At 31.6% G+C, this 23,869-nt stretch overlaps 1 protein-coding gene across 3 annotated transcripts in view; it reads right to left on the bottom strand.

Moving 5' to 3' along the window:
• Nucleotides 1-1,610: 1,610 nt before the first annotated feature.
• The window catches only part of cmpy (crimpy), a 513,475-nt gene continuing 491,216 nt past the window's right edge, over nucleotides 1,611-23,869 (bottom strand). For all 3 annotated transcript variants that reach the window (XM_085945190.1, XM_085945189.1, XM_085945191.1), the window contains one exon: nucleotides 1,611-2,756. The gene's annotated coding sequence lies outside the window, so the exon portion shown is untranslated. The remainder of the gene's footprint in view (nucleotides 2,757-23,869) is intronic.

Below are 23,869 nucleotides of genomic sequence, written 5' to 3'. Positions count from 1 at the left end.
TTATAAGGTACCATTTTTAAATATAAGACAATTAAATTTGTATTTGTTATGTTCCAATTTATATTAGATACATTAATCCGGATCGTTTGATCTTTAGCTCGCATACTGGTAAAATGCTATAGTCTACACATATATACATACCATAATCTTTAGAATTGAAAACGTGGCAGGGATCTACGATGCTACGAAGCTCTGCGACTCGCTACGGCGTAGCCAGGAATGCAACTGGAACTCTCTTTGTGAAATAATGTATGAATACTTACTCTTTTTATTATTTACATGTATTATTTTTTTGTATGTTGTATTGTATAAATTGTTGGGGTTGATTGATAGTTCATTCCGCTTTGAGATAGAGCATATGAAGGTAGCTAGGCCAAAATGATGTAAGAGACAATAAGATGAATCTGAGTAATTAAGCAATGGTTATCTTCAACGTCTTGATATCGGATCAGCAAAAGATTTTCTGTCACATAGTTAGAACTATTGCCTTTACATTTATTTACTTATTAAAAAAACACTATGGACATAATCAATTAGAATTTAGGACGTTCACAGCATGAGATCAAACAAGATAAATAAAAAAAATATGTCTAATGCTCTCACAAAAGAGAAGAGAGAAAAATTTAAAAAAAACATCAACACTGTTATACAGTAACAAAAAAAACACAATACATAGCATATCACTGAAAATTTCTTTGTTTGGGGAGCACATTGACTAGTAAGTATTGAACTCCTCGCTAAAGTTGCCTGATAATCTTGACAGGAAGAAACGGTTCTCACCCAGAACAAGTCATGGCTACGATCACGTAAGTAATAATTGACAGGTGCATATTAATTTAATAATAAATTAGGACGCCATGATTGGAAACCATCCCTCGTGATAGTAGACAAAATTAAGAGCAGAAGTGACTCACGAGATTCAAGACAGTGAAAAGCGAACATAAATGAAATGAAGCATAAAAGGCAGTCGAAAAATAATCGTTTGACGAATTATCGAAATGAAAATAGTTAAATATGTCAGTTAGTTAAAAGTTAAGAAACAGATAACTTAACACAATTTGAATGATAAAATTACGAACAATTTCGGTACAAGAATTCATATATTTTTTTATATACTCGTAGCATACTGATCATCCTTACTTCTATGTAATACTTACTTAATGTTTTTGTTAACACTTCACATTTAAACGTAGGGTCCTGTGATATGCCCCATTATGATTGAGTGTGGTGCAGAGCAGGTGAGATTTGGTTGAACACTAACTTCGATCTCATACACTACTTACCTTGTGTAGACATATATGACCGTTCCTGATACTCATTACTTTGTTTTTATTAAGGAAAATATACTTTTAGCAACAGATAAAATATAAAAAAAAGAAATAACTATTTTTTATATTATGTTTATTATTATTTATATGTCACAGTGCACAGTTAACAAGTTTCAAACATGTTATAAGAAAGCTTAGTTTATTAAAACTTGATTATATTTAACACTTAGAGATATTTACATATTAAGTTTACTTTGAAATAAAAAATAAATTTATTGTAAAATACACCATCAATCTAAACGATATATCAATAAAATACAACACGGCTCAAAATAAGTAAACTAAATCAGCTGTTATACAAAAATAAAATACATTTTAATTATTAATTGTTATAATAATAATATGTTTTTTCTTGAATATAGTAAGTAAACTCATTTTATTGATTAAAAGATAGTTTTTAAAATCTAAATTCAATTCTCTTAAGATTTTTGTATAATGTAGTTTTTATTTTATTTGGACACATTAAATTTTTAGATAAATGACTGTAGTTTGAACATTATAAATAAAATGAAAAAGTATATCAAAAAATAAAAGTAAAATAATCGCATTGAATAATATTGTTCAGTTGTCAATAGATTTTAGCATTTTATAGAACAATACTGAGTGTTTTGCGGAATTATTAAGTACAATACCACAGAAAATGTTTTTTTGTATGTCATTAGTATTATTATATTTTGATGCAATTATTTTACTGGTTATTATAAAATCTGTACTTGAGAGCCAGTGCTTCTTAAGTGCAAAAAGAACATTTACATCATTATAAATTTTAAGATTTTTCGCGCGCTTAATATTGATGAATTTTCTACTTTATAGTTTCTGTTATGAATAAACTCAGAAGACGTGAATGAAAGGTATGATAATTTAGATTTTAACTTAACTCACTTATAGAAAATTCGACTCAAAGGTACAGAAATAAAATTTAAAAATATAAAACTTAACTTAAAAATAAAATAAATTTTCTTAATTATTTACATTGGGGTACGTAACAGCACAACATCAAATTACTTACACACATTTTTAAAAAATAGCTGAACCCAGCACAAATTCAGTACATAGGTGTAATAATTATAATAATTCTTCATTTTACCGTTTATACAAAAGCAAGTTTTATACAAAGACTACCCTTAGGTTTACGTAATGATACAATTATTTCATTATTTTTTTTTTTAGATACGAACAATAATTTACATTTTTTTTTGATATATGGTAAACGTTGGACCGCTCCATTTCGAAGATATATTGGAATTGATACAACATTATTTGAGTGTAATTAAAAGGAATGATTTATGTTTTATTTTTAAATGCATGCTGTGTTCAAATCGAAAAATATTTACCCTCAATGAAAAAGTGTTTTATTTGTTTGAGTATTTAAAAATAAATTAAAACCCTCGGCCACTCTGTTGAATATCAGAAGAAGATTATCGGCATCTGAAAAAAAAAAGAAAATTATATATTATTATCACAAAAAATATTTTTTTAATTATTTTATATAGAGTGGGTGGAGAATCTAATCCCTAGCCAAAATCTTGATCCCGGGATAGGCATTTTTTCAATAGTTAATATTGAATTTTTATATATACAAATAACGTTGATAAAATCGGTCAAAAATAAATCTAGTATAATTTATACTATTGAAGACATTTATTCTTAGTATTGTGTACGTTCAACCTTGGAAATACATAGGTTTAATGCTTTTGCTTCATAAATCTAATAAGTCAGCCAAATATGAAACTGCCGTAAAGCGTATGAGATCATGGTGGAATCACTTTGGTAAAAGTGCGAAGCATTGTTTTTTCCAATCTTTTTCATTTTTATTAATTTATGTGAAAAAATAAAATGAATTGGCAACACATATATGGCTAATTAGTCAAACTTCATTCACACTCAGTTAGTTTCTAATGTAGTTATATGTTATTAAAGTATTTTTTCTGTTACATTTTCGTTTTTATTTGATTTTCCATGAAAATTGATAAAAAAAATGAATCCTGAAAGTTTCGGGATTATGTGTACCAATCCCGGGATTCATAGGTTTCGAAAATAGTTCGGGATCCCGGGATTGGAATCCCTAATAGTGGGTGCTAAGTTTGTGACATACAATCTGGTAGGTGACGAAGATGTTCTGAGAAGTATTTATAGAGGTAAAGAAAATCGCCATCACACTTAGAACTTATTGTTAGTTTTGAGAAAACCAAATAAATATAATTGTAACTACAGGGCCAGAAAATTATACGTATGTAGTTGACCGTATTACAGTTCACCGTGAGATGTCTGGTTCGGAAATAGATGGCCGAAAGTATTGAGATCAAATTCATGTCTTAATAACCCCGAACCCGAATACATAGGAAAGATAGAAGAAAATAATTCGGTGTGTAAATTATAAATAATATAACCATATCGTTTAATTTATATACGTCTATGGTTGGTTCTTGTAAGTGTGAACTCGTATCTATAAAAACATCTGATAATAATGACTGCGTTCTTATCAGATATTGGATTTCAATTAATATTAAATTAATGTTATTATTGAATATAATAAAAATAGAACATTACTGTCTGCAATCATCTATCGAATAATGTTTTGTTTTTTTTATTATAACCGATTCAGTACTGACCTACTAATTACTAGTTAATAACCACATTTAAATATCATGTTAATTATATCTAATGACCAACTAATGCAAACGTGCCAGTCGCGTTGTTAGCACTAATTAATGCTAGACGGCCATATTATATTTACGGTAAGAGATCTCACTCTGTAATGTGTTTCGGTGAAATGTAATATCTATTATTTACATATAATCACTTTTAGAATGCATACTAGTGATTGTTTTCACATAATATCTAAATATACACTCTAGTGATAACTAGTTATAGCGTAGTCGCGCACATATTTTCTTTGTACAAAATTTACTGCTTAGAAAATTTTATGACCCGTATACACAATAGAAAAATTGGATGAAAAGCTGTTTGGCTCTGGTGTTTACCTTCTAAAATATATTTTAAGCTTGATTTAGTTTAAGATAAAATCATACTCGTAAAATATTAATTTAATAAAGAAAGATTTTTCTTGTCTCAACAACACTTTAATATTTTCTTAGTTTTTAAGGGCTCTTTTTGAAAACTTGTTTTTATTTAGTTTCACACTTTCATTCCTTTGAGTTACTTAATATTGTCGAAATAAAATATTGATAAAGTAAAGAATATCGTATTTAATACGTAGAATTTTTTTTGAATACGCAAAAGTACAGTATTGATTTCATTTCTTCCCACTATAAAAATGGGTTAACAAAGAATGCGGTATATCTCTACTAAAATCCGTGGAGTATTTCTTCACAGTCGATATTTTGTGGAATTCAATGTACAGAAAACAATTCCAAAATAAGGTAATAAATATAAATCATACACTGATACTCATGATAAAAGCTAGCTGTAAATGTGAGCCATATTTTAATAGATTCTCAAATATTTTTGAAATACAATGTAGGTACTCTAATAATATAAAAAAATAAGCCGAAACGTTATGTATTTATGTTAACCCATAGCTTACGAGCCGCACAAAATTGTGTTTTTGCTAATTACTTTTCAAATGCAAATTAACACGTTAATTACAAAATTAATTAAAAGGGCCCGTAAGCATTGTGTTAAGTTTGATGATGAATTTTCGCTAATTTTCCGTTTACCCAGAGATTTTTAATTCAGTACATTTGGAAGCAATTGAGCTCTTCTCTGAATGGAAGGCTATTCTGCTTTACAATGGTTTACACGCGGTAACACGCGGTAAAAATATATTCTTTTAAAAATTGGGGGCGGTCCGGTACTCAAAACTTGTAGTTTCCATGAAAAAGCTAACTTGTTTGTTAATGATGCTATCGAATCTATACTTGTTAGGCCAATTATGACGGAACTAATATAATATAAAAGTCAGTCATTTATAAACAGTGCGCTTATAAACGCTTATAACTTGAACCATTTTTGACGGTCAAGTGCCGCGCACTGGGTGATTCAATAAACAATACCGCGCGAGAGTGATAGTACGACCAGGAGTAACACCTCTAGACAACTAGACCATAGATTCAGCCTAAACAGAAAAACAGGTAAATGCCTGGCATCCTTGACATAACACCCCCAATATTCGAATCTCATCTTCATCACCATCTTCAAATTCTATTCTCAGGTAAATAGAAATAAATAACCATGACCGACAAAGTTTACTGTGCTCTATTTATGTCGAATATTAATAGCCTACCTCCACCCCTCGCCATTGAGTCATACAAACGGGCAGAATATATTCTAAAACCTTTTAAGAAATATTTTTCTTGCTTGGTTGCTCACAATATAATATATTATGTAGGTACGTATAATTTAATTAGCATTTATTTTTTCAGTGCGCAATACGAATGATAACAACGCCATTTTATATTGTTTTTTTATATATCATTGGGTTTAAAATAATGCTTTTAAAATTTGAACTGCATTGAAGACCCGTGAACTTAAGGTTTCATTTATTGTAAAATTTAAAATTATATATAAGATGTAGAAACCAGAAATACAATTAATTAAAACAAAGAAGAAATGAAACACGTTTACTTGAGAGATTCTGAAACACAGTTGGTATGTGCAAGGCACACGAAGGCCACATAGCTCCTTTGTCTCACATAAACCGTGCTCTCTGCGGTTAGTTTTGATTTATTCTTAAACTTACGATATTTACTTTTATCTGCACTTCCTCCTTCAGCTTCCAACTTATCTTGAGGATGGGAGGAGGGATCTGTTCCAATAATTCTCGAGGAATACCAGCTAAATGCATTCGGTCATATTGTTTTTGTTTCGGATGTTTTCACCCAATTTATGTGTTTAAAGTTGGCCGAATAAACGGAGAACGTATATTACGCCGTCGGATTGTGTTTTGATAATAAATTTTTAAAAGCTTTCACAAGAAACTATATATATATTTTTCCTTTCCTACGCTGATAAGTTTATCTTAATGCTGGTTTACACGGGCGTAGTACTAATTATTAGTACTAATAACGTTACGTGTAAACAGGTTGAATACAGCATTATTATAAAAATGTTAGCGCGAGTGTATAGAAACCTACTCTATACGCAACGCCACCATAACTCCACTTGCACTTGCAACTTTTAGCAATGTGTAAACCGTCCAAAACTTTAATGACAAAGAAGAATACGAGCAAGAGAATATTGTTATTATAGTGCTACTAATACATTTTTACTTGTCAATTCGCGTAAACTCTACTCAGTGTTTTAAGTAGCCTACTGGCTAGTACGACTTGCGAGTACTAGTGATTAGTATTAAGCCCGTGTAAACAGGCCTTTACTTATATGTATAATAAATGAAAATAGGCAACAATAAAATGTCATAACAATAACTCTTTTGGATATTGTTTTTAGAGTCATGTCCGTTACTTGATGTGTGATGAGTGATCTTTACATCGTGATAAGTGACAATATTTGAGGTTATCAAATTAAATTTGTATGGTTAGCTGATATAGTCACTAAGATAGAAGTGTTACAGTTATTAGAGAGATTATGTTCGTCCACATCCAAATATTTTCCTCCTACTTATAATCCAAATTATTGTCGCAAGTCCAGGCACAACTCAGTAACGAGTCATTAGTCGACCATTATTAATAAATAAACTTCAGTTATATAAAGACAACGAGCGCGTCTAGGCATATTACTATTTGAACATCGTTAACGAGTAATCCAAAGCGCATACAGAGTGACTAAAAAAAAATAAGTACAGACCACGAGCGTGTACAGTGTAACCGTCGTAGAAGAAGTCTCCGTGTAAATTCAGTAAATCAGTAAAAACCATGTGAGTGCCTATTAAGATGTGATAGCATGTATCAGAGACCAGCTTTAACTAGACAGCTGAACATCAAAAAGGTGAGTACCTGGAGTAACTCCCATGTAACCGCCCCCTCAGTATCCACATCTACCATCGCAATCATACAGACAATACAGTCCACAAAAAAGCGCGACCATTAATGTAAACTTAGACACGGTACGTAAGTAGAGAAATATATTTTCAATACTTCTGATATATTTTTAAGGCACATACATTTTATTGTAATAAATGATCACTTCGAAAATTTCTTACTGCAAAGCGTGCGAATGATTTATCGTTTACACATTTTACCTGCATTTTATGACTGATTGTCTCAATCCATCAATGTCAAGCCAGTTATATGTAGCCTTTGATATGTTATATTAGTGTACCATATTATAATATATATATATATTGTATTAATGAATTTCTCATAATTTTGGGTAGTGATTTTTATAATGCGAAAATGAAACACGCAACGTTGTATACGAGAACTTTATGATTTTATAATACCCACTTCAAATGAGAAATTCTAATTTTTCAAATCACATTAAATATGGTTATTAAAGTTGTAAAAGGGGAAAAATCCTATGTACAAAATTAATATTGAAATATTAAATAATTTTATACAAAATATAATATGATATATCATCATCAGCCGGGGTCAATCCACTGCTGGATGAAGGCCTCCCCAAGATTCTTTCAACTCTTTCGGTCCTGTGTCTTTTGCTGCCACGTATTTCCGCCGAACTTTACCAGTTCGTCAATCCAGCGGCTTTTAGGGCGACCCTGTGGCCGTTTCGTGCCCCTTGGGTACCACTGGATGACGGCATTTGTCCAGCGGCCCTCCTTTCGGCAAGCAATGTGCCCCGCCCATCTCCATTTCAGCTGTTTGGCAACGTCTATTACATCGCGTACTCCTGTCCTTCCCTAACCCATTCGTTTCTCTTACGGTCCTTTCGCGTGATGCCCAACATACACCTCTCCATGCCTTGCTATGCGACTCTTAGCCTTTGGACATCTCTCGTGTTGAAGGTCCACGTCTTCCAGCCATACGTGAGCATGGGTAGCACACATTGTTTGAACACCCTACGCTTAAGACATAATGGTAGGTCACTCTTTTTAGATACTATTCAGACGTCCGAAAGCACTCCATCCCAGCTTTGTTCTTCGAGCAATTTCATCGGTCATGCTTCCGTCTATGGGCACCTGGTATCCGAGATAGACGTAGCTGCTGACTTTCTCGAGTTGGGTGCCATTAATACAGATAATTGCAGGGTCCGAAAAACAGTTCCTCATCACTTTTGTCTTTGAGAAATTTATCTTTAGGCCAACCGTTTGACTGACATCCGCGAGTTCTTGCATTCTACCTTAGAGGTCTTTCGGGTCTTGTGAGAGTATAACAATATCATCTGCAAAGCGCAGGTGACTGAGGTGTTCCCCATTAATTGGGACACCTTTTTCCTCCCAATCAAGTTTCCTGAATAAGTCTTTACTATTTAAATACTTTGCTGAGCTATCTATACCTATGCTATATAATAATGATGATTTAGATTGCTCTATGATTAGTTTTGGCGGCGAAGTATTTAAAGAAACATATAATTAAAAGAATTAATTGGTATATGTATTTTGTCAGAGAATTCATGATGATTTATAAAAGCTTTATTTATACTTTGCTATTCACCATATTATTATATGACACGTATTCCGTTCAGATAGTGAGCTTTATCAGGTATGAGTGGCAACATTTATGATTGAGTTTATGTAATGCTATACTTATTGTAAATACTGTGTTCGTGTTGTAATGGTAGAATAAAGCACCAGGCCCAATATTATTAGTCAAGCCGTATTAGAAAACTGTCAGCTTCGAAGATAGTGTTAGTTATTGCTCATAATTCTAAACTGTTTGTAGAAAATAATGATTGAAATAAACTGTGATAATTTGAACGCATTAGAAATATGCATTAGAAAACCTTCATTTATTGCGAACAGGTTACTGTATTGGATTCAAAGTTAATCAATCACTAGCACTAACATCGTAATGCACAATTCAGTGCCAATACCTGAATGTAGTCGGCCTTGGAAATAAAATAGTTATAATAATTGGATAGGGCAGGTAAAAAAAAGATAATCTCGTGACGAGTGGAGAGTGGAGGGAGCTACGGCGAGGCCTTCATTCAGTATTGGATTGACCACGGATGATGCTGATGATGACGAATATATATATACATATATATGAAAATAGGTAGGAATTAAGATTTAAAACGATTGTTATTAAATTATTTTTAAACTTAAGCTGAAAAATAAGTATTTTGATAATAATAATTAAATTTATATTAAAAATCGGGGAAAAAAATAAAGATTTTTGTGTGAAGAGTGTCAGTTTTATATATTACATATATTTATCTGTATATATACAGAAGCGCAACAGCATCTGTCAATCTCCATAAACCATCGCGCAGATTTTCTATCAGGAAAGGAGTCCGACAAGGTGATACAATCTCACCTAAACTATTTACAGCTACCCTTGAAGACTTATTCAGGCAACTTGACTGGAATGACAAAATGATCCCCATAAATGGAGACAACCTGAGTCATCTGCGCTTTCGCGATGATATAGTAATTTGCTCGCAAGACTCAGAAGACCTCCAAAGCAGAATGCAGGAACTCGCTGAAGTAAGCAATAAAGTAGGTTTAAAAATAAATGTAACAAAGACCAAAGTCATGTTCAACTGCTTTGCGGGCCAAAAAGAGATCCTCATCAATGGCACTCAGGTCGAACAGGTGAAAAGCTACATCTATCTGGGACAACAAGTGTCTATAGATGGATGTATATTTGATGAAATTTTTCGCAGAGTAAAGCTACGCCGGAGTGATTTTGGCCGCCTGAATAATGTCTTCAAAAGTGACTTTCCACTGTGTTCAACCAATGTGTGCTTCCCGTGATCACATGTGCGTGTGAAACATGGACCCTAAGTAAAAGAAAGATCCAGAAACTTAGAGTAGCACAACGTGGTATGGAGAGGTGCATGCTGGGCATGACGCGAAAGGACAAAAAGAGAAATGAGTAGATAAGGAAGCAGACGAGGGTTTGCGATGTAATAGAGTTTATTAAAAGCCGATGGGCTGGACACATAGCTTAAAGAAAAGACAATCGTTGGACATATCTAGTCATCCAGTGGTATCCAAGAAGTACAAAACGTCCGCAAGGTAGACCTAGAGGCCGCTGGATCGATGAAATGATAAAGTTATGCGGAAGTACGTGGAAACGCAATGCACAGGACCGAGAGAAGTGGAAGCAGCTTTAAGAGGTCTTCATCTAGCAGTGGATAGATTCAGGCTGATGATGATGATGATATGAAAATACGTAGGTATCAAGTTTTAAAATGATTTTTATTAAATTATTTTTAAACTTAAAAATCGGGGAAAACATAAATAAAGATTTTTGTGTGAAGAGTTTCAGTTTAATAATATACGAGTATTATATATATTTATCTAGATTGACGCGTCGAACAATCTGGTACGAATTTCATAAGATATTATTATATTGGATTTAATTATTTCTTCCTAAGACTGGAGTACAACCTAAAATTGTTTAAGTATAATATTTATTTATGGCGTTAAATGATAAAACATGTGACACGTCAAGAAAATTAATAATTGCTACCAGCTTGTAATAAACTCGAAGAAAATTTGACTTAAACATTAAAATTATTATTTCTGAGTCGTTAATCATTAGGTGCGCCGACCTTATTAGACGTCCTCTTTATGACTGTTTTACACTTAAAAACATCTATTACGAAAATGTAATCTAACTCAAGGAAATATTTATTTACTCCCAAATAAATCATTAACCGGCAGTTAATTAATTTTCTTCACTGTTAATCCTTGGTGGAAGGGCATTGCAAATAAATTAATTGTGTGGCTTAGAGTCAAATGCAAAGCTGTTGATTTTATGGGTGAAATTGGCGAAAGCAGTGTTTTTTTTAATGAATGAATGGTTTACAAAATAGGTACAATATAAATGTTCGAATTGGTTTAAATCGTACGGAGATATGTATATAAAATGACTACCGGAATACAGAGTTATTGAAGACTGTTTTTTATGACTCGTCTCGCTGACTTTGAAAGTCCAATCGCTTTAATTTCGACATCCTGTCCGAATACTCTGACTCTGCAGATCCTTGAATTTTCGCAGTGATCGAGTGGATTTGTTTTGTTCTCTTGCCTCTTTCAAATTAACTCGCTCAAAAATCCACGACTAATTGAAATAATTGTATCTGGACGACTGCTTATTTTTATTGTACCGATTTATTTTACAACGTAACTTAGCTCGTATTATTATATTTGTCCGGTGGTTCTTTGTCCGGTACAAATCTTGCAATCGATTTTTAACTAACTTTCCGACTAGCTAGACATCTGATTTTTTTAGAATATATCAGAACACGATGACAATGCATTTTTTTTTAAATACTTTTAGCCATCTTTATGAAGAATTGAATACATTTTCAGTTAATTCTGTTTTGTATGAAAAGTTATTTAGACACCATTATTGGTTGCTAGGGGTCTGGGATCCTAGCAACTAAATTATTAATATATACGTGCGCTACTATGTAAATCAATATGACATGCAAAAATGACATTTCAGTATTATTTCTATCGAGTACACCTTTTTTTTGATCGTTTAAGCTAGTCAAGTCAAGTTTATATTATGATTCAACAGAAAATTTAAAAACGTTTTATATAATAAGTTCTTTTTATCTTGTAATTATTTATATTTAGTTTAGTGGAATTCAGCAATGAATAATGACATCTTACAATTTAATGATTAATTAACACAGAAATTCCAGTATATAACTGAATTAATGAATAATCTCAGGAAGGGTTTTTCGATTTTATGACATATTGAATAATTTAACAGAACAGAATATTTAAAAACGTTGTAAATAAAAAAATCTTTTTATCTTGTAATTTTACATTATTTTAAATTGTATTTTTCTTTTTTTGTATTGCCTTTCTTATCTATGTACAAACTTTTTTATATTTTTCCGTTTTTTTCTTTAACGATTTTCAATAACTCTCCAATTATATTCATTACAGCTGTACATAATATTCCATCTAGTTTAATTTGATTTATTATACTTTTTGTGTCTGCCTGTTATTGAGACCATCACATATGTTTTCTATATTATATTTATCCTCTGTGATCGATACTGTTGGTTGACCTAAATAAATTTAAAAAAATACAAAAATGCTGTTCTAGGTAACATTGTAATCAACACAGATTCACGTTGTTGTATAGTGTTGAGAGATTATAATTACTTAATATGGGTACCTAGATTCAATACAATCAGCAAATGACGGTTTCAAAAATATTTGACGAGCGACATATTAAAGTTATTTGGTCTAATTATTTGAACACTTTAAATAATGACTGTTGTGAATTTGAAAAATATAGAGAAGCCCATTTGCTTTTAACCTACTCAATTAATTGATGAATTTAATGTATAAGGAAATAAAACTTTAATAAAAAATTTCAAATATAACTAATCATAATGTTTATTTTAGTATTTAATCGTATAATATCTAACGTTTACTTTAAAAAATATATACTATATATATATTGTTAAGAATATAACTACTAAAATGTGTAATCCGCAGAAAATGCTCCCCATACAACAGCCTTATTCTGGATAGCTTTTGAAGAGTATAAATAATTAGCCTGGAAGCTTTTCCAGTTCGGACAACAATGGTGGATGAAAATGAATTCTTATGCAAGAACACAATATACCGAAGCGATGAATGATAGCGATGGAATCGTTTAGGGAAATTTCAATTGAGTGATTCAATATTTTTGTTAATTGAAAACCATTTATTTAAGTTTGACTGCCTGTCACCAAATTATATTGTCATTTGGGGTTGATGATCACGTTGACTTTGTATACTCTCATCAAGGGCATCACTAGGGGGGGGGGGGGTCGAATGAGATGTAGGTGGATAAAGATTTACACAATTATGCAATTAAAAAAATATCGATCGAAAGACGACGTAGTTACAAAAAATATATATATATTTTATAAATATAAATATTTTGGCTAACATATTTTTTTATATTCTGACTTATATTGATTTATATTGAAAATATAAGTTAGGGAGAAATCAGTATTAAAATTGTGGAAAAGTACAGAAAATAAAATCGACATATACGATAATAAGTCGACATAGACAGCATACGAACCTGTGTCTCTCAGGGATCGCGCCTACGTGCATTGACCAATATGCTTTATTATGTATCTTATCAAATTGCGATGAATTTTAACTAATGGTTCTTACAATACTCTCTGAAGCGCTTTCTAAATTGCGTTACTATTGGAAATCAGCTTTAGTATTTTAAATCAAAGTCAATCAATCAACCTTAATTATTACTGACCGTCGTCATGGACCACTCCAAGATTTTCGTAAATAAATAAAAGAATGTTAAATTCTTAAATCTTGTGATTTATTCATTGAATATATAAAATATTGTTTGTTTTTTTATAATGTACTTACAAAATACAATTAATTATTATGTAATAGTAATTTAATAAAAGAAAATGCGTCGCTTTCTTTTGACGGTTTGACTAACTGTGCTTTAGCGTTATTAGATGAGCAACGAACACTTGAACTACCAGCGAAATTATTTTCCATTGTCAACCATTTAATTGGGAATCTTCAGAGAGAAATTATGCATTACCGTGAGTTGTCAGCCTGCTTTTGACAAACGCCGTTTAGGCTTGAAATTGCAATTAAGGTGTCGGGCAATTAAAATATTAATTTAATGATGTTAAGTTTATTGCCTTGTTTGATGAAAACGTCTGAAACATGCGATGGATGGGTCAGGAAATTAAAATGTTTTTCATTGTCTTTCTTTGATCAAGGTTTTTGATAAACTGTGATAGATAAAGTTGTTCTTAGATGTGTATATGCCCCACTGGTAATTCTTGCACTTTACTTTGCTTTTATCCCGTAAGAAGTAAAACCAAACACAATGTTGCTCACTGTATCAACAAATTTATATTTCTTCATTATTGTATAAGCTACTTTTTAGTAGATAAATATCATGAGGTCATGAATTATTATATTATAAACAAAAGACAAAATCAGACAAAAAAATACAGTCCTCTTAAACCTTTCATGTTAATCATTACATTTTATTTCGACTTTTAATACCGAATATATCGGTATTGTCTGATTCTGAAAATTATTTATTATCGAAATTGTTATCGAAAAATACTGGAATACTGGTGTTGCAATCCCTGCGTGAAATGAATAAAATAATGCTATACAATTCAATAATTGATAGTAATGATATTTAAGGACATTGAAATACTCATATTCCTTAGACAACTAATCAAATAATTTTTCATACGTTATTCAACCGGTATCCTATTAGCTAAAGTAAATTTATATCTATACTTATATTATTTAGACTATAGATCAAAGCAGTATATAATTTTCTCCTAATTTCCCTTTTCTTTATACGACATCAAAGACTTACTCAAAAATACGCAATCTCATTGATAATAATAAATTGATATGGTTGAAGTTAAATTAGGTTGGAATCTTATTAGGTATATTGAATTTATTACATGAAAAAATAATATTATAATATACAAGTTTGAATCTGGAATCGTGCCGATGAGCAGGCCGTTCAATGGTTCTGGTGATATCTCAATGTCTGGTAGTTGCACTTTTCCTGATGCGCACATATCCCGGCTGACTCATTTTTGAATTTGAGTGCATGACAATGGGGACATTCTTTGTCCATAGCACCAATCAGCACTTTCGGATGAGCGGAATATTCAATATCTGGCTCGTACTCAAATGCGAGGCGAAGGAACGAAGCGGATGTAAATGCTCGATGTACTTGTTGGCGTTGTCGGTCATTTGCTTTGCGTCTGTTAACTACGAACCGGCGCGCTTGGCTTCGTTCCAATTGTCGTTGTTGATTTCGTTCAGCTCGTGCCTCTTGTGATTGAGATGCACGCAATTGCGACATGCTCACACGCACGTTTGATTTAGTTATCTTGTTAGATTTGTTCGTCTGTTCTTTCTGATCTACTATTTCGCATGTTTGTTGCTTTATTCGTTCGACGGCCCAAATGGCCCTCTTTGCGTCTTGCTGGCATTTTGCACTGTAATACACGCACACAAACATAGATAAAGTAAAATAAATCGTACAACATTTTGCACGCACTGCGTTGTGATATGCCGAATGAATTGTCAAAATGTGAAAATGAGCGACGCTTTTCTTGAATTCTTCTCGGACGTAGCGCCATCTGTCATTCAACAACATAAATAATTTCGTTCTGTTTGAAATACGAACGACGGTTAAATTTTTTCATACAAAAATAATAAAATCGCGAAGGAAAATGAGAGGGTAGGGGTAAGAGGGTGAAAATTTGGGATTATAGGTATTTTTTGATTCCAAATAATAAAAAAAATACAAAAAAAAATTGTCAAAAAAATATAAGCAATTTTTTTCTGGATAGAGATACCCTGATCACGTAGCGGTATGAAATATACTTGTTGACCTATTCTCATACCTAAAAAATATACATAAAAAAATTCATAAAAATCTGTGGAGCCATTTCGGAGGAGTGTGACCACAAACATCGTGACACGAGATTTTTATATATATAGAGATCTACCTCGGTACCGAAGAGTACTATAAAAAGGAAAGGAGGTTGTAGTAGGTAACTAAAAACAGTCCTAGGCTTAAATATAGTTTTACGTGACATACAATTGAATTCCGTTTTATTTTCAGTTAACTCAACATAAACTATTATTTTATAATATTAATTTAAGTCAGGCACGGGCAAACCGCGGCCAGCGAGCAATATTATATTTTTGAAAAAGATTCACGTTTTTATCTTTTGACGCCTTTCTCAACTACAAAACTAACACCTGAATTTAAATAAATGTTAAAAGACGTAAAACAGTTCCATTCCACTCATTAGATTGTTTTTCTTTGTAATATTTTTTTTTCATGATTATACAGTGTACGTATAAAATGATATTTTATTTGCGGCCCGCCGCTGATTTTGAATTCCTGAATTTTGGCCCTTCATCCGAAAAGTTTGCCTCCCTGATTTAAATTGTGTATTATTTAATTTGAGTAGTTATTTTTTGCGACCCGGGTTTCGCCTTTTGGCATATTCAGACACCATGCATACCCACTAATAGCAAATTCACACTGATAATGAATACTGATAATAATTCTTGCTATTATAAATTTATAGAAAAAAAGATGGTGAACTACTTTTTATTTATTAAGTAAAGGATCAAAAATAAAAATATATTTACTACTAATACATTCTGTTAACACATTGACGGGACCTTCTTTTATTGTATAAGTTTAACATATACACGACAATTAACTGTATTCTTTGTCAGTGTGAATTTGCCATTGGTCAATACGCATGGTGCCTGAATATGCCGATAAACCTCGGTTTGATCTGAGCGTGTGCTTCTCTACCTGCACTCTACCTCACCATTCCATCGCTGCTATTTGACTTGCCTACTCTACGTACGTACTAAAATAAGCTCACACAATTGACAACGGTTGAATATAGGCGCAAGCCTATCTACCAGTATCTACCTCACTTTACTACTCTGCCGCTGCTATTTGACCACTTTGGTTTGTGTATAATTTTTGAAAAGTATTGTAACTTTGGAACCTATTGAGATATTGAAATTAAGCCAAGTAGGTAGGTACTGTGTAAAATTTCCATGTTTAATAAATGGTTTTTGAGTGATAGTAAAATGTATTACTAGTAAACAATAGAACAAAAAACCAAGAAAATAGTCAAAACGCTGATCAAAAGGCAATAAAAACTTATTTTTTATTCATTAGGTATAATATAAAAATAAAAAAATATCCAAATATAACTTTTATTATATTTATTTTCACATAATACATCAGTGTGTTTTTTTGTGAAAATTTTATATTAATAGCAAGTTGAAAACTTGATGGAATATAATGGGTCATTAATAATAAACAAAAGAAAACGATGGAAGTTCCAGTGTTGTTAGTCAATTGGCCGCTTTTCAAGTGTGTGGCGCTGTCAGCCCAAGCGTGATGTATTGCCATCTAGCGAGTGTATTATTTATTAAAGACTGTTTAGTGTAAGAGGAAAGTGCGAAGGAAACAAAAGTTTGAAAGGTCCTTTCTAGTGCCAAACTTATTCTTTTGACAATGGTGATGTTTGAAACAACGAGATCGTTTAAGTACCACATGCGAGTCTTTTGAGATAGATTTATGACGACATTTATACTTTTAGGGCGAATTATTTAATATCCGTTATTAATGACATGATACGTGTGTTTATAATTATGATTGTTGTCATACATTTCTCACATTCAATAGTCATGACGTTTTTTTTAAGTAGAAATTCTTTTGACACAGTGAAATAGCACGAAGAAAAGAAATGTGGGACCAAAGTATCGTACGTGAAAACGTTTCGTGTAAGGATTGCAATACCGGTATTTCAAAACCGGTATTAAATTATTTATCGATACCGAAATACCAGTATTTTTGGTATTAAGAAAGCATACACGTTTATGTTTTCTAAAATGAATTAATGTTATTTTTTCAATATTTACTAGATACTATGTTGTATAAATATGTAGTGTATAAACTTTATGCTGGCAAAATGTAAATATATTGACTGAAACCAACAAAAGTTACATAATATTAAAACAAAATCCCTCAATCTTAATCTCAACTTATAGAATTATCGCGATGAATTAACATATTTCGAAAAAAAGACATTCGTGGCAAATGTCTCCAATTATTCTATAACTATTGATCCAACGTAGATAGTAGGTACATCTAACAAACGTTGTATTTCAGAGAGATTTTTCTGTACCCAGACCAGTATTTTGTAAAAATTAACAGTTCTAAAATATTATCATCTATACATATTTATAAAGGTCAACATAATAAATGTAGGTAGATTGCAAAAAATAGTATTTCAAATAGATTTTAAGAGTTATATTTATTGATAGGTACTTCTTTTTTTATATAATATTGTTTTACGAATACCGGTATTAATACCGATATTCAATAAGAAATACTGAAATACCGGTATTGATATATTCATTCGGTATTGCAATCCCTAGTTTCGTGGAGGTAGCTGACAGCCATTTTTTCCTCCTGATAAGGACCGTTCTAAACATAATAATTATAGTAAAAAAAACAACACGACGTGATTATTCCAGAATTCGATATAAACCCGAGAACTACTTTGCAATGAATGTGCAACAGGTTTTGTGCTGAAATTCAATTTTAACTTTAAAACTCGATGAAAAACTAATCAATACGGCGGCAAATTTTTTAATGTTTTATAATTTATTTGTGATTTGATTGTCTTTTAATTTGAGACATGTACCTACTTATTTTATGGTGACGGATATTATTTCAAAGTTAAACTTGACAACTGGTAGCCGATAAAATACCAAGATGGCGGAAAAAAAATAATTGGTATTGGTCCAGATGACACTCGAATATTTTATGACTTTGGTTACGTCAAAATAAAATTGAAAAATAAGATGGTATTATTTATTATTATATTTATTATGTAATGGCGATGGAGAGAGGTTACATATTCGCTTATGAAATCGTTGGTCTCGGGTTTGATTCACTGGTTTAGAAAATGCACACGTTATTTTTTAAGGCTCAGAGCATGCATATAATAATATTATATTGAGCAAGTGTTTTATATATATTTCTCGCAAAAACGTCTTCGTGAGACAGCCAAGATCCTTATCAGATTGCCATGACAATGAAAATAATAATATATTACGTCAAACCATGTAGAGTTATATTACATAGCTTCCAGAGTGATGTTCTTTCACAGTTTACCTGAGTTTTTCATATGGTGCCTTCACCATAATAAAGATTGATTTTTTTATACACTCGCCTCCGCATCCATTTGTCTTATGGCCGCTATGCCGGAGAAAAGGCGCGCGATATTGAATTAGGAACCGTTTTTCGGTTAACTGTATGAGAAAGGGCGGTAAAAATGAGTTAATTTACTAGAACAGAACACTTTATCATTTTGATAGATGCGTTTTTCGCCCGGTAGATGTGACTCTGTTCGCTTACCGGATGTAAGCGACAATGTAGTGAACCGGAAAGAGCTGGGTGCTTTGACATTCTGATACTTGTTATATAGCTTTAATATTGTATCAACTCTGGTTATGACATGCTAGGTAGGCATATTTTGTAATTAAAATAATATTGAAACTCTCCTTGACATTTCAGTATGAAGACTGCTAACGAATTTTGTAAGATCGTTATAAGTAAAAGAGGAAATAATATGCGAAAACTCCAGCTAAATGTAATAGCAAACTTAGGAGATAGTCTTTGAGGAATCATATATATAATTTAAATTGTAAGGGATATAGTCTACTATATATGGAGTGATGGTGTTGAGAATGAAAAACTGGTGGTGGTTGAATGGATTGAGTGTGGATTACGAAATCAATAAGTATAATGACAGGTGCGATCATGGCCACCACAACGGGGGGCTGGCAGGGCTCTAGCTTAGGGGCCCGGCGTGACGAGTCGACCAGATTAGTGAGATAAACACAGACCATAAATTTGCTCCAATAGTAAAAAAAGTCGCATGCGGCGCTATTTTGCTTCAAAAATTATTAAAAATTAAAATATTTGATTGTACGATGCAATTTTTAATTATGTGGCGATACTCGACAACTCCATAATTTAAATGGATGTAAATGGATGGGAAAATACAAAAAATCGCTAAAAAACATCTTAATTTTACCGCATACACCATGGAAAACGCTAATGTAGCGCGTCACACTGCCTTTACCCTTAGTGATAGGTAGGGGGGCACGCCAAACATCCTAGCCTGGGGGCCCGCTTCAGGATGTGCCAGAGATAGTCCAGTCAGAGCCGCGATGAAAGAGACTGCATTTTTACTCAATTCCAATTAGCTATTTATTGAAGTATTTGCAATTGAATAATACTGAAAATAAATATTCAATACATTGCGGCAAGATATTATTGAAGAATGTGCTGTAGATGAAATTACATGTACAAGGTACAAGGATGACTGTTGCTTTGCTGCGATTCCAAAGCGTTGGCTGATAAGGCCTGGGCTTGTCAACCCCCAAATATATAAGATGGCATAATTTTTATCACACCAAATTCCAATTTATGCATTTTCGTCAAGATTTTTTAAAATCAAATGAATATAGCATTTACTATAATTTGAGATAGCAAAACATATTTGAAAGATTCCTAACTGTTTATAAGTCATTATTAATTTTACTGTGCGAGGATCTAATAGAAAACGATTCCACGATGTATTTTACAGAATATAGTTATATATAATAATATGAAAGATCCTAGTGAATGAAGAGTGATAGAGTTTCTGATAACCGTACGAAATAGAGAAGTAGTTATGTAGGTCAGTTGCTTTGTGACTGAGAAATACACCCTATAGAAAAATAGTTTACACTATAATATTTTCAATTGGGTCACTATTAGTGATATAAGTTTTTTAGATTAATGCAGAAGCTTTCTAAAACTTTAAAAATATAGGAAATGAAAATATTGTTTTCATTATCGGCTGGGGTATTTCCACTGCTCCATCCTCTATTATCTGTCATTATTTCTATAGATCTATCAAAACTTATGAGTTTGTTGATTTAGTATCTTTTAGTTTAGAGCATCCTTGTGATTATGACATAGTGCCCCTAGGTAGGTACCACTGTTTCACGGCATTTTTTTTGACATTTCCAGCCTATTGCCATTTAATATACTCGGTGACCTCTATCGCATCGCTTATAATATTATCGTCTGCCACCTTATTTATAAATGTTATGCCCAACATGCATCCTTTCATGTTACTCGTAATTACCACGTTTTTATTAGCTCGTTTTCTTGTTTGTCCAGTACAAATCTTGCAATCGACTTTTAACTAACTTCCCGACTAGCTAAACATTTGAAACTTTTAAAATATATCAGAACACGATGACAATGTTTTCTTTTATTACTTTTAGCCATCTTTAAGCAGAATAAAATTCATTTTCAGTTAATTCTGTTTTGTATGGAAAGTTAGTTTGGAAAAAATCCGCAAGGTGGCGCTTCGATCGAATTTAATGCTTGCACTTTTGAGTAACGGCGTTCGACGATTTTGAAAAAAGAATTAACTCGCTTTCTTGTTTTTTGTTTGTTTGTTTGTTTGTTTTTTACTTCATATCAAGTACAAGTTTTAAAAATCTTACATATGTTATTCAATTAATAAATGTTTGAAAATTTCTTATAATTAAATTACGCATTTGACCATTTTCTTTCAAGTTGAAGGATAATTCATCAAAAAATTTAAAAAAAGTATTTATCAATACATTGTCAAGTTTATATGATTCAACAGAATTTAAAAACGTGGTATATAAAAAAATATTTTTATCTTGTATTTTTTTTAGATTTATCTTACATTAAGGATCCATTTTTCACATTTTATATGTGAGTACAAATAACATAAATTGATTGAACACTGATTTAATTGAAACTATAAATTGTACCTCACTATAAATAATCGTCTAAATTCTTTAATAAATACCGTTCTTCGCAATAAAATATTGATTATTAGAAACCTTTCCCCTCTTGATCAAGGCATGCATAGGCATGTCTCGTTTCAAGCCTTATTACTATATAGGTATATACCCTTAATGAGCGTTACATAATGTTAGTATAAAAAAAAGTTTTATGTGAAGGTAAAAATCCGGTCAATATCTCTGAAATACATTTCGCAAAATAATAGCTTTTAGACGTGGGCGTGTGTCCTAAAAGCCATCGCTCAAATTAACTCGCGAAATGACGTCCAAAATAACGCAAAAAAAAAACTTTTAACGGAACATCGAAATTGCATTTCAGGTGTTCCGGCTTTACTAATTTGCTTTGAAAGGTATCGAGGTATTTAACCTGTAAAGCTCTTTTCGCAAACACCCACACCGTGAGAAATGAAAAAGTCAATAATCGTGTCATAGTCAAAACGTACCTACTAAATGCGCTGAGTGGTTAAATAAAATGACAGTGAAGTCCTCAATATAACTCTAAACAAGTCAATCAAAAATTAAAGCTACTAAATAAATAACATTATAAGAAATTAACGTAACAAAATATATTCTTTGTATTCAATATCTGCACACATAATTATATGCGTATGTAATTATAAACCAATTGGATGAATCTGAAAGTATAGTGGAATAATTTCTTTTCAAATGCACCTGCAATGTGAAATCACTTGTTTAACTTAATCAGTGGACCAGATCATCAGCTGAATGATGAACTATTCTAACTTACATTTAAAATTTTTGAAGATGAGTTTTTTTTAAACAACTTACTGAAATTATTTATAATCTTTATGGATAAATGGATGCATCATATTATTTTAGTAAGATTATTGATGAAAAAAATGGTGCATACACCTGTCCATATAAATAATAAATAACTGAAGTAGGCTGTTTCAAAAAACTCTTCTGCAAAATATTTCAAATGTGAGTTAGAATAGTTCTGCATTCAGCTGACGAGATGTATTTTTTTGCTTCAATTTCATATATTTAGACTCCATCTCTATATAAAAGAAATATTTATCATAATCTTTGGATATTTCGCGTTTATAGAAATTTAAAGTTTATCATGAGGTGGCTGTAATAGTTCAGTGTGTAAGGCATTGGTCTTTCATCCCGGGGCTCCGGGTTTGATCTCGGTGAGGTCATAATGTATTTATGTGATTGTGTCACTTCAATTACTAATTACATTACAAATTTACTACACTACTCTTATTGAGCTTCATGACCTATTGTAGTATTAAATAAGTTACTTAAAAATTAACCTTAGTATTTTTTCTTCGAAACATGGATAACCAAAACTAGCTGATTAAGTAAAGACTGATTTCCGTCCCTTGTAAAAACTTTGAGCCGTTATATATATATTATTTTGATCTTTTAAAAAGTAAATGATGACAAATATTTCGAAACAATTATAATAATTATTGTAATATATGGGTGATGAGTATAGATGAGTATATATACTAAGGATAATTAATAATATACTAACCATATTTTCTATTATTAGTAATAGGTCGATCTTAAAATAGTTTAATTGAAATGATCACTGAATACAAAATGTTTATACCGATGAAATCCAGGTAAACCAATCAAAACTATTCAGGTGTGTGCACTGGATTGGTGCCAGATTATACGGAGAATTAATTGACAAAAGCTCAGGAACGGAAAGTTTCCCGCGCTATTTCAAAATGAGGGATTTCCCGGATGGATGCTGGGACGAGATCAATGAAATTATATCAGACAAATCTGTATTAACGGAATTCTGAAACGATGAATAGAAACTAAATTACCATGTAAACTGAAATATTTTCAGCGTATCACTGTGGATATCTGATGAAATAAATCCATTAGAGTAATTACTATTGAAAATCTTCGCAAAAAATAAATTCAATGACTTTTTGATTCAATATTTCTGATAGATGTATTTCAAACTGAAAGATAATAATGTAATATATTATTTTTATAAATACAAGAGAATGTACTAGAATTCATGTTAGGTGTGAGATAATTTTAAGTATTAAGTATATAAGTAAATATAATTATCACGTTC

The sequence above is a fragment of the Rhyacophila brunnea genome, unplaced genomic scaffold, assembly GCF_057557595.1.
Source record: "Rhyacophila brunnea isolate RB1 unplaced genomic scaffold, BYU_Rbru_1.0 scaffold_18, whole genome shotgun sequence".
NCBI lineage: Eukaryota > Metazoa > Arthropoda > Insecta > Trichoptera > Rhyacophilidae > Rhyacophila > Rhyacophila brunnea.
Note: the sequence above shows the minus strand (reverse complement) of the source record. Positions and strands in the feature narration are given on the sequence as shown.